Consider the following 12,951-nt stretch of genomic DNA (forward strand, 5'->3'; position numbering starts at 1 on the left):
TTACTACAAGCAACTATATGCCAATAAAATGGACAACCTGGAAGAATGGACAAATTCTTAGAAAAGCACAACCTTCTGAGACTTAACCAGGAAGAAATAGAAAATATAAACAGACCAATCACAAGTAATGAAATTGAAACTGTGATTAAAAATCTTCCAACAAAGAAAAGCCCAGGACTAGATGGCTTCACAGTCGAATTCTATCAAATATTTAGAAAAGAGCTAACACCTATTCTTCTCAAACTCTTCCAAAATATTGCAGAGGGAGGATCACTCCCGAACTCATTCTACGAGACCACCATCACCCTGAAACCAAAACCACACAAAGATATCACAAAAATGAAAACTACAGACCAATATCACTGATGAATACAGATGCAAAAATCCTCAACAAAATAATAGAAAACAGAATGTAACAGCACATAAAAAAGGTTCATACATCATGAGCAAGTGGGGTTTATCCCAGGAATGCAAGGATTCTCAATATACACAAATCAATCAATGTTATATACCATATTAACAAACTGAATGATAAAAACCATATGATAATCTCAATAGATGCAGAAAAAGCTTTTGACAAAATTCAACACCCATTTATGATAAAAAATTCTCCAGAAAGTAGGCTTAGAGGGAACTTAACTCAACATAATAAATGCCATATATGATGAACCCACAGCCAACATTGTTCTCAATGGTGAAAAACTGAAACCATTTCCACTAAGATCAGGAACAAGACGAGGTTGCCCACTCTCACCACTCTTATTCAACATTGTTTTGGAAGTTTTAGCCACGGCAATCAGAGAAGAAAAAGAAATAAAAGGACTACAAATTGGAAAAGAAGAAGTAAAGCTGTCACTGTTTGTAGATGACATGATACTATACATAGAGAATCCTAAAGATGCTACCAGAAAACTACTAGAGCTAATCAAAGAATGTGGTAAAGTAGCAGGATACAAAATTAAGGCTCAGAAATCTCTTGCAATCCTGTACACTAATGATGAAAAATCTGAAAGAGAAAATAAGGAAACACTCCCATTTACCACTGCAACAAAAAGAGTAAAATACCTAGGAATAAACCTACCTAAGGAGACAAAAGGACCGTATGCAGAAAAATATGACACTGATGAAAGAAATTAAAGATGGTACAAACAGATGGAGAGATATACCACGCTCTTGGATTGGAAGAATCAACATTGTGAAATGATTATACTACCCAAAGTAATCTACACATTCAATGCAATCCCTATCAAACTACCAATGGCATTTTTCACAGAACTAGAACAAAAAATTTCACAATTTGTATGGAAACACAAAAGACCCCGAATAGCCAAAGCAATCTTGAGAAAGAAAAATGGAGCTGGAGGAATCAGGCTCCCTGACTTTAGACTATATTAAAAAGCTACAGTAATCACGACAGTAGGGTGCTGGCACAAAAACAGAAACACAGATCAATGGAACAGGATAGAAAGCCCAGAGATAAACCCATGCACATATGGTCACCTTATCTTTGATAAAGGAGGCAAGAGTATGCAATGCAGATTAGACAACCTGTGTAATAAGTGGTGCTGGGAAAACTGGACAGCTACATGTAAAAAAATGAAATTAGGAATGAAATTAGAACACTGCCTAACACCATACACAAAACTAAACTCCAAATGGATTAAAGACCTAAATGTATGGCCAGACACTATAAAACTCTTAGAGGAAGACATAGGCAAAACACTCCATGACATAAATCACAGCAAGATTCTTTTTGACCCACCTCCTAGAGAAAGGGAAATAAAAACAAAAATAAACAAATGGGATTTAATGAAACTTAAAAGCTTTTGCACATCAAAGGAAACCATAAACAAGACGAAAACACAACCCTCAGAATGGGAGAAAATATTTGCAAACAAAGCAACTGACAAGGGCTTAATCTCCAAAATATACAAGCAGCTCATGCAGCTCAATATGAATAAAACAAACAACCTAATACAAAAATGTGCAGAAGACCTAAACAGACATTTCTCTAAAGAAGATATACAGATTGCCAACAAACACATGAAAGGATGCTCAACATCACTAATCATTAGATAAATGCAAATCAAAAGTACAATGAGGTATCACCTCACACCAGTCACAATAGCCATCATCAAAAAGTCTACAAACAGTAAATGCTAGAGAGGGTGTGGAGAAAAGGGAACCCTCCTGCACTGTTGGTGGGAATATAAATTGATACAGCCACTATGGAGAAGAGTATGGAGGTTCCTTAAAAACTAAATGTAGAACTACCATATGACCCAGTAATCCCACTACTGCACGTATACCCTGAGAAAACCATAATTCAAAAAGAGACATGTACCAAAATGTTCATTGAAGCTCTATTTACAAAAGCCAGGACATGGAAGCAACCTAAGTGTCCATCGACAGATGAATGGATAAAGAAGAAGTGGCACATATATACAATGGACTATTACTCAGCCATAAGAAGAAATGAAATTGAGCTATTTGTGTTGAGGTGGATGGATCTAGAGTCTGTCATACAGATTGAAGTAAGTCAGAAAGAGAAAAACAAATACAGTATGCTAACACATATATATGGAATCTAAAAAAAAAAAGGTTCTGAAGAACCTAGGGGCAGGACAGGAAGAAAGATGCAGATGTAGAGAAAGGACTTGAGGACACAGGGAGGGGGAAATGTAAGCTGGGACGAAGTGAGTGAGTGGCATTGACATATATACACTACCAAATGTAAAAGAGATAGCTAGTGGGAAGCAGCTGCATAGCACAGGGTGATCAGCTGGGTGCTTTGTGACCACCTAGAGGGGTGGGATAGGGATGGTGGGAGGGAGATGCAAGAAGGAGGGTATATGGGGATATATGTATACGTATAGCTGATCCACTTTGTTATACAGCAGAAACTAATACAACAATGTAAAGCAATTATACTCCAATAAAGATGTTAAAAAAAAAGATGTGTGAAGCATCAGATGCAGGACAATAGTGGAAAGTCCAGATTCATTGAAATAAAAATTCCACTAATAAAAATGGGCATACCAACCTCTATGAGCCATTCTCAAATTATTAGTAGCTCAAATTACTCTCGTGTGTGCTTTTTTAATTATTTGAAAGATAACATGAGATAGTCTGGTTTAGTTCGATGAATTTTCACTTAGCAGCTGCTAGGTACTGTGCCAGATGCTAATGGCACACAGATGAAAGCAGCTAGTCCCTACCCTCAAGCTGATCACTGTCTGATTACTTGGAATTGGAGTGCTCCTCTAGCCTCAGGACTGCAGGTTGAGAATTGAGTACTACCTTTAAGAGCATGGACTGTGGAATCAGAAATGTGAGGTGTAAACACTGAATCTACAGCTCGCTGGCTGTGTGGCTCTAAATGATTTGATTGATGCAACTGAATCTCAATTTCTCCATCTTTAAAATAGGGATAATAATTCCTCCCTAACAGCCTGTTAAAGAACCGATGAGAAAATGCTTGTGCAGCACTGAACATCAGACCTGATACAGAGCAAGAGGCATTTTGTTTCTTGGCTCCTGTCCTCCAGGCTGCCTGCCTGACACTGATGTCTAAAACAAGTAAGCTGGCAACTGCAAGCCATGGCCCCCACCTACCTGTACCCTGAAATTGTAATTGGGTAGAATATTAAAGGGTTTGAGGGTTTTACATTTAAGTCACTCTGGATGTTGACACCATTCTAGTTTGTACCTGGTCTATTGCTTTGAGACTCATGTCTTCATTTCTTTCTTGTTCAGCTGGGTCCCTGTCTTATCCCTACTTTCTCCCTATGTCTGAGATCCCATCTCAGTGTTCTACTTGGTCACCCATCTCCTAAGGAATTACTGACAAGCCTTTCTCCTTTTCTTTCCCTTTATTTTTAGATGAGTATTATTTCTGTGGCCACAGTAATGAGTTCTGATTCACTGACTCGTCTGCCTTTTAATCTAATTGGATATATCCCCATATATTGAGAACCACTCATTTTATCTCAGCCTCAGAGTAAAACAAGACTGGAGAGTGCTCTTGTCTCTGAATTAGATGAAGAAGTTCAGGTAATGGAGCATATGGATGAGCTCTAGGTAGACCAGAGTCCCCTGTACTAGAATTATGTGACTTCCTTTGAGTCTTGGCCCCAATCCCCACTCCAAAGAGCCTAACACCTTCACTATGAAGCTGACTTACTAGGCATGACTGGTGATCCTGCCAAGGTTATCCTGAAGTTAAAAATAAGGACTACCTAGCACTGAGTGCCCAGACTCCTCCAAGATGTCCACAATCCCTAGAATGTGGCCTTAATAAGAAATATTTAGTAGGGTTCAGATCAGCTGCTTAAAAAAGTAGCAGGAATCAGCCTACCTGGGAATGAGTGCTCAGTGTAAATTTCTCCCACATAGAGCCCAGAGGTCCAGGCTCCCAAAGGAGAATGAAGGTGGCCCTGGAAGTCTTTTCAGAACAACAGACCACTAAAAATGGGATTTTTTTTCCAGAAAATTCTACAGAGACACCTATCAGCTGCATGGGGATTCAAATGTCAAGGAACAAAGGTAAAAACTAGGAAATCCATCAGTGGACCATTAAGAAAGCCCAGACAATAGAGGAAGGTGGCTAAGTTGAAGGTGGCACTAGTCAAGGTAAGGAAAAGCCATGGAAAATGTTGCTGCATTGATGATATAGCCAACAGAATTTGGTGATGACTTGGATATATAAGCAAGGAGATGAGTCAATGAGAAATTCAAGGATTTGGGCCTGAAGGCCTTGAAGAATGCACCTGTTTTTCATTGAGATGAGAAAGTTTGTGGAGGAGATTAGAAGCCAAATTTTGGAAATATTAATTTTGAGCTACATGTTAAATATCCAAACAGAAAATGACATAATGCAGACAAGTTACTTGATGTATACAGTAGGTGTTCAATAAATGTTCCTTTCTCCAAAAAAAATTAAATAAATACATAAATATCCAAATACAACATTCAAATCTGGAGTTCAGAAGAGGGGTCAGAATTTAAGACTAAAATATATGGATTGTCAGGCTGTAAACAGTGTTTAAAGCCAGAGAGTGAGATGAAATGACTGGTGCGTGAGCACAGATAGAATAGCAAAGGTGTCTAAAAGAAAACTGTTCCTCTACTCATACTTCTGACACCAAATGTTTGGATTTTCCACAGCAAGCAATTCTCCATGGACATCAACTGTGTATCCTAAAATTTAATTCACTTTTGAAACTGACTACACAGAGTTAGTGGAGATCCCGTAAGTTAAGGTCTCAGTCCCACAAGACTGCCCCCAGTGCAGATGCTAGTCAAAAGTATTGGGTGCCCACAGTATCCACACTTCTGTCTGACTTGCTATAGATCAAGAGTTCCCACAACCCTCTCCACAGATTTGATAATTTGCTATAAAGGCTCACAGAGCTCAGGGAATTGCTTTACTTACATTTACTTGTTTATTACAAAGGATATTATAATGAATACAAATCAAAAGCTAGATGAAGAGGTTTGGAAGGGTCCTGAGCACAGGAACTTCTGTCCTCATAGAATTGGGATGTGCCACCCTCCTGACACATAAATGCATTCATCAATCCAGAAGCTCTCTAAACCTCAGAGTTTAGGAATTCTTATGGAGGCTTCATCACGTAGGCATGACTGATGATTCACTCAACCTCTAGCCCCTCTTCTCTCCTAGATGATGGAGGTGGGGCTGAAAGTTTTGGTATTTCTAGCGATCCATCCCCACCGTGAAGCTATCCAGGAGCCCACCAAGAATCCTGATAAGAACCAAAGATTCCGCTATCACCCAGGAAATTCCAAGGGATTTAGAAGCTCTGTGTAAGATGCTCCTATCATCCCTATTACTCAGGAAATTATAAGGGTTTTAGGAGCTCTGTATCGCCTGGGCAGAGACCAAACATATATTTCTTATTAGGTCACAGGGCCCAATGACTGAGCAGTAGGACACTCCAACATTCAGAGGCCTAAGGGATGGAGCCCCAATGTTCTAAAATTGGTACAAGAGGCTGAGGATCAAGGGCAGATTTAGCACTGGAGCTCTGGGAATCACAGTGCAGACATTGCCCTGAATAATAAGAAAGGAAATTCTGCTGGTGAGGTGGAAGACAAAATAATCTAGGAAGAGTGTTTGTTTAGAGATGCCCTAGGCCACAATATCATGTTATGAATAATGGTAATGAGAGTACAGAATCATAGGTCTAAACCAAGAATTCTTAAGCTCCTTGGTCTCAGGACCCCACTGCAATCTTAAAACTTATTTAAGTTTTAATTAGGAAGGTCACATGTACTGAGGTTTAACATACTGGAAATTAAAACTGAAAAGATTAAGCACTAGAACAATCAATGTCATCACTCATTAGGTAACCTCTGGAAAACTTCACTGTACACCTGTGAAAGAATAAAGTGAGAAAGAAAAATAACAGCTGAGTGTTGTTATAGAAATGTGCAAGTGTTTTTGACCTGGTGGACCACGTAAAAGTGTCTTGGAGAGCCTCAGGGATCCCTCAGCCCCATGTTGCAAACCACTCATCTAAACAATAGTAACAGTGGAAATTGGGTAATGGGTATTTAAGAAATAGACCAGAAATAATGTGACTGATGGTTTGTGGAGGGTGGTACGGGTGACTGAAGTGTCTCCCATGACACCTAGATTTGGGCCTGGAAACTTTAAAGTGGTGTCTTGCAGTGAGATAGAGCAGTGGTTTTCACAATGCAGTGGTAACCCTTTAGAGGGCAAACCATTCGATTCAATGGGTGGCAGCCACCACTTGTTTAAATGAAATAGACAAGAATATAAAATGCCATGAACTTCTTTTATATATGTGTGTATGTAAGTATATGAATAATGAGTCAAGTTGTCAAATATAGCCTCTGGTATGAGTCCAGTTTGAAAATCTTTGAGATAGGGAATTAGTACTAGAAGGAAATCACCTCTTAGTTATGTCCTCCATTCCAGAAGGACTTACCAAAATGTCACTCTAAATGTGACAATCCTTTATTTAAAGCCTTTCAATAGCCTCTCCTCTTTTACTATAGGACAAACTCCAAACACCCTAGCATGGCACAGAAGGCCCCAGATGGTGTGACCCCCCCCCCCACCTCTCAAGTGCTAACCTGTTACAGTCTCTCACAAACACCCTATTCTCAAGTCAAAAAGAACACCTTTCGAATCCCCAAATACGCCTTGATTTCTCTGGTGCCTGTATAAAACATGCCCTTTTATGTCATTTCTTCTGCCTAGAATTAGACCCAACTCATGTTTCAAGACCCAGCTCTCCCAGGTGTGGTGGAACATGACTAGATCCTCATGAAAACTTCCTCTTCCTAGGAACATATGCCAACAATATTTCAGGACCATTTTGTAACTAGGTGGAGCATATGACCAGCTCTGGCCAGTGGAATGTAGGTAGAGAGTGATGTATGCTCCTTTTAGGTCAAGTCCCCAAACTATTCTGTGCTATCCTATATGTTCTCCCTGTTTCTTCTCAGACCACAGATGGAGAGAATCTCAAGGCTCTAGCAGATATCAAAACAAGTATACAGTTGGCCCTCTGTATCTGTGGGTTCCACATCCACAGATTCAACAAACCGCAGATAGAAAACATTAAAAAAATAATTCCAGAAAGTTCCAAAAGGGAAAATTTGAATTTGCCACACACCATTAACTATTTACGAAGTATTTACGTTGTACTAGGTATTATAAGTAATCTAGAGATGACTCTGGTATCCACAGGAGGTCCTGGAACCAACCCCCCATGAATATCGAGGGATGACTGTAATGAACACATCACCAATCCCTGGATTTTTCATGAGCCCAAAATAAACATTTTTTTAATTACACTCTTTATTCAATATTTTCCCTAAATTTAAAGCTTGTTAATTGAGTTGGTTCATAATATCTTTTGCCATAAAAAGTTTCAAAGCTTTGAATAAACGTATCTGTTTTCTTTGAATATAAAATTCATTCTTTTTTTTTGCCATATCATCTATAATCTATATCCTTATTTTTTAAAACATCTTTATTGGAGTATAATTGCTTTACAATGTTGTGTTAGTTTTTGCTGTATAACAAAGTGAAGCAGCTATATGTATACATATATCCCCAAATCCCCTCCTTCTTGCATCTCCCTCCCACCCTCCCTATCCCACCCCTCTAGGCGGTCACAAAGCACTGAGCACTCCCCGTGCGATACAGCTGCTTCCGACTAGCTATCTATTTTACATTTGATAGTGTATGTATGTCAATGCTACTCTATCACTTCGTCGCAGCTTACACTTCCCCATCCCCATATCCTCAAGTCCATTCTCCATATCTACGTCTTTATTCCAGTCCTGCCCTTGGCTCTTCAGAACCATTTTTTTTCTTAGATTCCATATGTGTGTTAGCATATGGTATTTGTTTTTCTCATTCTGACTTACTTCACTCTGTATGACAGACTCTAGATCGATCCACCTCAATACAAATAATTCAATTTCAATTCTTCTTATGGCTGAGTAATATTCCATTGTATATATGTGCCACTTCTTTATCCATTCATCTGTCGATGGACACTTAGGTTGCCTTCATTTCCTGGCTATTGTAAATAGTGCTGCAATGAACATTGTGGTACATGTCTCTTTTTGAATTATGGTTTTCTCAGGGTATATGCCCAGTAGTGGGATTGCTGGGTCATATGGTAGTTGTACATTTAGTTTTTATAGGAAACGCCATAGTGGCTGTATCAATTTACATTCCCACCAACAGTGCAAAAGGGTTCCCTTTTCTCCACACCTGCTCCAACGTTTATTGTTTGTGGATTTTTTGATGATAGCCATTGTGACCTGTGTGAGGTGATACCTCATTGATTTGCATTTCTCTAATGATTACTGATGTTGAGCATCCTTTCATGTGTTTGTTGGCAATCTGTATATCTTCTTTGGAGAAATGTCTGTTTAGGTCTTCTGCACATTTTTGCATTGGGCTGTTTGTTTTTCTCATATTGAGCTTCGTGAGTCGCTTGTATATTTTGGAGATTAACCCTTTGTCAGTTGCTTCCTTTGCAAATATTTTCTCCCATTCTGAGGGTTCTGTTTTCGTCTTGTTTATGGTTTCCTTTGATGTGCAAAAGCTCTGAAGTTTCATTAGGTTCCATTTGTTTACTTTTGTTTTTATTTCCCTTTCTCTAGGAGGTGGGTCAAAAAGGATCTTGCTGTGATTTATGTCATGGAGTGTTTTGCCTATGTTTTCCTCTAAGAGTTTTACAGTCTCTGGCAATACATTTAGGTCTTTAATCCATTTGGAGCTTAGTTTTGTGTATGGTGTTAGGAAGTGTTCTAATTTCATTCCAAATTTCATTCTTTTACATGTAGCTGTCCAGTTTTCCCAGCACCACTTATTGAAGAGGCTGTCTTTTGCATTGTATACTCTTGCCTCCTTTATCAAAGATAAGGTGACCATATGTGCACAGGTTTATCTGTGGGCTTTCTATCCTGTTCCATTGATCTATATTACAAAAAAAATAATTCCAGAAAGTTCCAAAAGGGAAAATTTGAATTTGCCACACACCATTAACTATTTACGAAGTATTTACGTTGTACTAGGTATTATAAGTAATCTAGAGATGACTCTGGTATCCACAGGAGGTCCTGGAACCAACCCCCCATGAATATCGAGGGATGACTGTAATGAACACATCACCAATCCCTGGATTTTTCATGAGCCCAAAATAAACATTTTTTTAATTACACTCTTTATTCAATATTTTCCCTAAATTTAAAGCTTGTTAATTGAGTTGGTTCATAATATCTTTTGCCATAAAAAGTTTCAAAGCTTTGAATAAACGTATCTGTTTTCTTTGAATATAAAATTCATTCTTTTTTTTTTCCATATCATCTATAATCTATATCCTTATTTTTTAAAACATCTTTATTGGAGTATAATTGCTTTACAATGTTGTGTTAGTTTTTGCTGTATAACAAAGTGAAGCAGCTATATGTATACATATATCCCCAAATCCCCTCCTTCTTGCATCTCCCTCCCACCCTCCCTATCCCACCCCTCTAGGCGGTCACAAAGCACTGAGCACTCCCCGTGCGATACAGCTGCTTCCGACTAGCTATCTATTTTACATTTGATAGTGTATGTATGTCAATGCTACTCTATCACTTCGTCGCAGCTTACACTTCCCCATCCCCATATCCTCAAGTCCATTCTCCATATCTACGTCTTTATTCCAGTCCTGCCCTTGGCTCTTCAGAACCATTTTTTTTCTTAGATTCCATATGTGTGTTAGCATATGGTATTTGTTTTTCTCATTCTGACTTACTTCACTCTGTATGACAGACTCTAGATCGATCCACCTCAATACAAATAATTCAATTTCAATTCTTCTTATGGCTGAGTAATATTCCATTGTATATATGTGCCACTTCTTTATCCATTCATCTGTCGATGGACACTTAGGTTGCCTTCATTTCCTGGCTATTGTAAATAGTGCTGCAATGAACATTGTGGTACATGTCTCTTTTTGAATTATGGTTTTCTCAGGGTATATGCCCAGTAGTGGGATTGCTGGGTCATATGGTAGTTGTACATTTAGTTTTTATAGGAAACGCCATAGTGGCTGTATCAATTTACATTCCCACCAACAGTGCAAAAGGGTTCCCTTTTCTCCACACCTGCTCCAACGTTTATTGTTTGTGGATTTTTTGATGATAGCCATTGTGACCTGTGTGAGGTGATACCTCATTGATTTGCATTTCTCTAATGATTACTGATGTTGAGCATCCTTTCATGTGTTTGTTGGCAATCTGTATATCTTCTTTGGAGAAATGTCTGTTTAGGTCTTCTGCACATTTTTGCATTGGGCTGTTTGTTTTTCTCATATTGAGCTTCGTGAGTCGCTTGTATATTTTGGAGATTAACCCTTTGTCAGTTGCTTCCTTTGCAAATATTTTCTCCCATTCTGAGGGTTCTGTTTTCGTCTTGTTTATGGTTTCCTTTGATGTGCAAAAGCTCTGAAGTTTCATTAGGTTCCATTTGTTTACTTTTGTTTTTATTTCCCTTTCTCTAGGAGGTGGGTCAAAAAGGATCTTGCTGTGATTTATGTCATGGAGTGTTTTGCCTATGTTTTCCTCTAAGAGTTTTACAGTCTCTGGCAATACATTTAGGTCTTTAATCCATTTGGAGCTTAGTTTTGTGTATGGTGTTAGGAAGTGTTCTAATTTCATTCCAAATTTCATTCTTTTACATGTAGCTGTCCAGTTTTCCCAGCACCACTTATTGAAGAGGCTGTCTTTTGCATTGTATACTCTTGCCTCCTTTATCAAAGATAAGGTGACCATATGTGCACAGGTTTATCTGTGGGCTTTCTATCCTGTTCCATTGATCTATATTACTGTTTTTGTGCCAGTACCATACTCTCTTGATTACTGTAGCTTTTTAGTATAGTCTGAAGTCTGGGAACCTGATTCCTCCAGTTCCATTTATCTTTCTCAAGATTGCTTTGGCTATTCGGGGTCTTTTGTGTTTCCACACAAATTGTGAATCTTTTTGTTCTAGTTCTGTGAAAAATGCCATTGGTAGTTTGATAGGGATTGCACTGAATCTATAGATTGCTTTGGGTAGTAGAGTCCTTTTCACAATGTTGAATCTTCCAATCCAAGAACATGGTATATCTCTCCATCTGTTTGTATCATCTTTCATTTCTTTCCTCAGTGTCTTACAGTTTTCTGCATACAGGTCTTCTGTCTCCTTAGGTAAGTTTATTCCTAGGTATTTTACTCTTTTTGTTGCAGTGGTAAATGGGAGTGTTTCCTTAATTTCTCTCTCAGAGTTTTCACCACTGGTGTATAGGAATGCAAGAGATTTCTGTGCATTAATTTTGTATCTTGCTACTTTACCAAATTCATTGATTAGCTCTAGTAGTTTTCTCGTAGCATCTTTAGGATTCTCTATGTACAGTATCATGTCATCTGCAAACAGTGACAGCTTTACTTCTTCTTTTCCAATTTGGATTCCTGTTATATCTTTTTCATTTCTGACTGCTGTGGCTAGGACTTCCAAAACTATGTTGAAAAGCAGTGGTGAGAGTGGGCAACCTTGTCATGTTCCTGATCTTAGAGGAAATGCTTTCACTTTTTCACCATTGAGAATGATGTTGGCTGTGGGTTTGTCATATATGGCCTTTATTATGTTAAGTCCCCTCTATGCCTACTTTCTGGAGAGTTTTTATCATAAATGGGTGTTGGATTTTGTCGAATGCTTTTTCTGCATCTATTGAGGTTATCAAATGGTTTTTATCCTTTTGTGTGTTAATATGGTGTATCACATTGATTGATTTGCATGTACTGAAGAATCCTTGCATTCCTGAGATAAACCCCACTTGATCATGGTGTATGATCCTTTTAAGGTGCTGTTGGATTCTGTTTTCTAGTATTTTGTTGAGGATTTTTGCATCTATGTTCATCAGTGATATTGGTCTGTAGTCTGCTTTTTTTGTGACATCTTTGTCTGGTTTTGGTATCAGGGTTATGGTGGCCTCATATAGTTTGGGAGTGATCCTCCCTCTGCTATATTTTGGAAGAGTTTGAGAAGGATAGGTGTTAGCCCTTCTCCAAATGTTTGGTAGAATTCGCTTGTGAAACCATCTGGTCCTGGGCTTTTGCTTGTTGGAAGATTTTAATCACAGTTTCAATTTCAGTGCTTGTGATTGGTCTGTTTATATTTTCTATTTCTTCCTGGTTCAGACTCAGAAGGCTCTGCAGTTCTGAGAATTTGTCCATTTCTTCTAGGTTGTCCATTTTAATGGCATATAGTTGCTTGTAGTAATCTCTCATGATCTTTTGCATTTCTGCAGTGTCAGTTATTGCTTCTTTTTCATTTCTAATTCTGCTGATTTGAGTCCTCTAGCTTTTTTTCTTGATGAGTCTGGGTAGTGGTTTATCATTTTTGTTCATTTTCTC

This window comes from Neophocaena asiaeorientalis, unplaced genomic scaffold (genome assembly GCF_003031525.2).
Source record: "Neophocaena asiaeorientalis asiaeorientalis breed wild unplaced genomic scaffold, Neophocaena_asiaeorientalis_V1.1 scaffold598, whole genome shotgun sequence".
NCBI classification, from domain to species: Eukaryota; Metazoa; Chordata; class Mammalia; order Artiodactyla; family Phocoenidae; genus Neophocaena; species Neophocaena asiaeorientalis.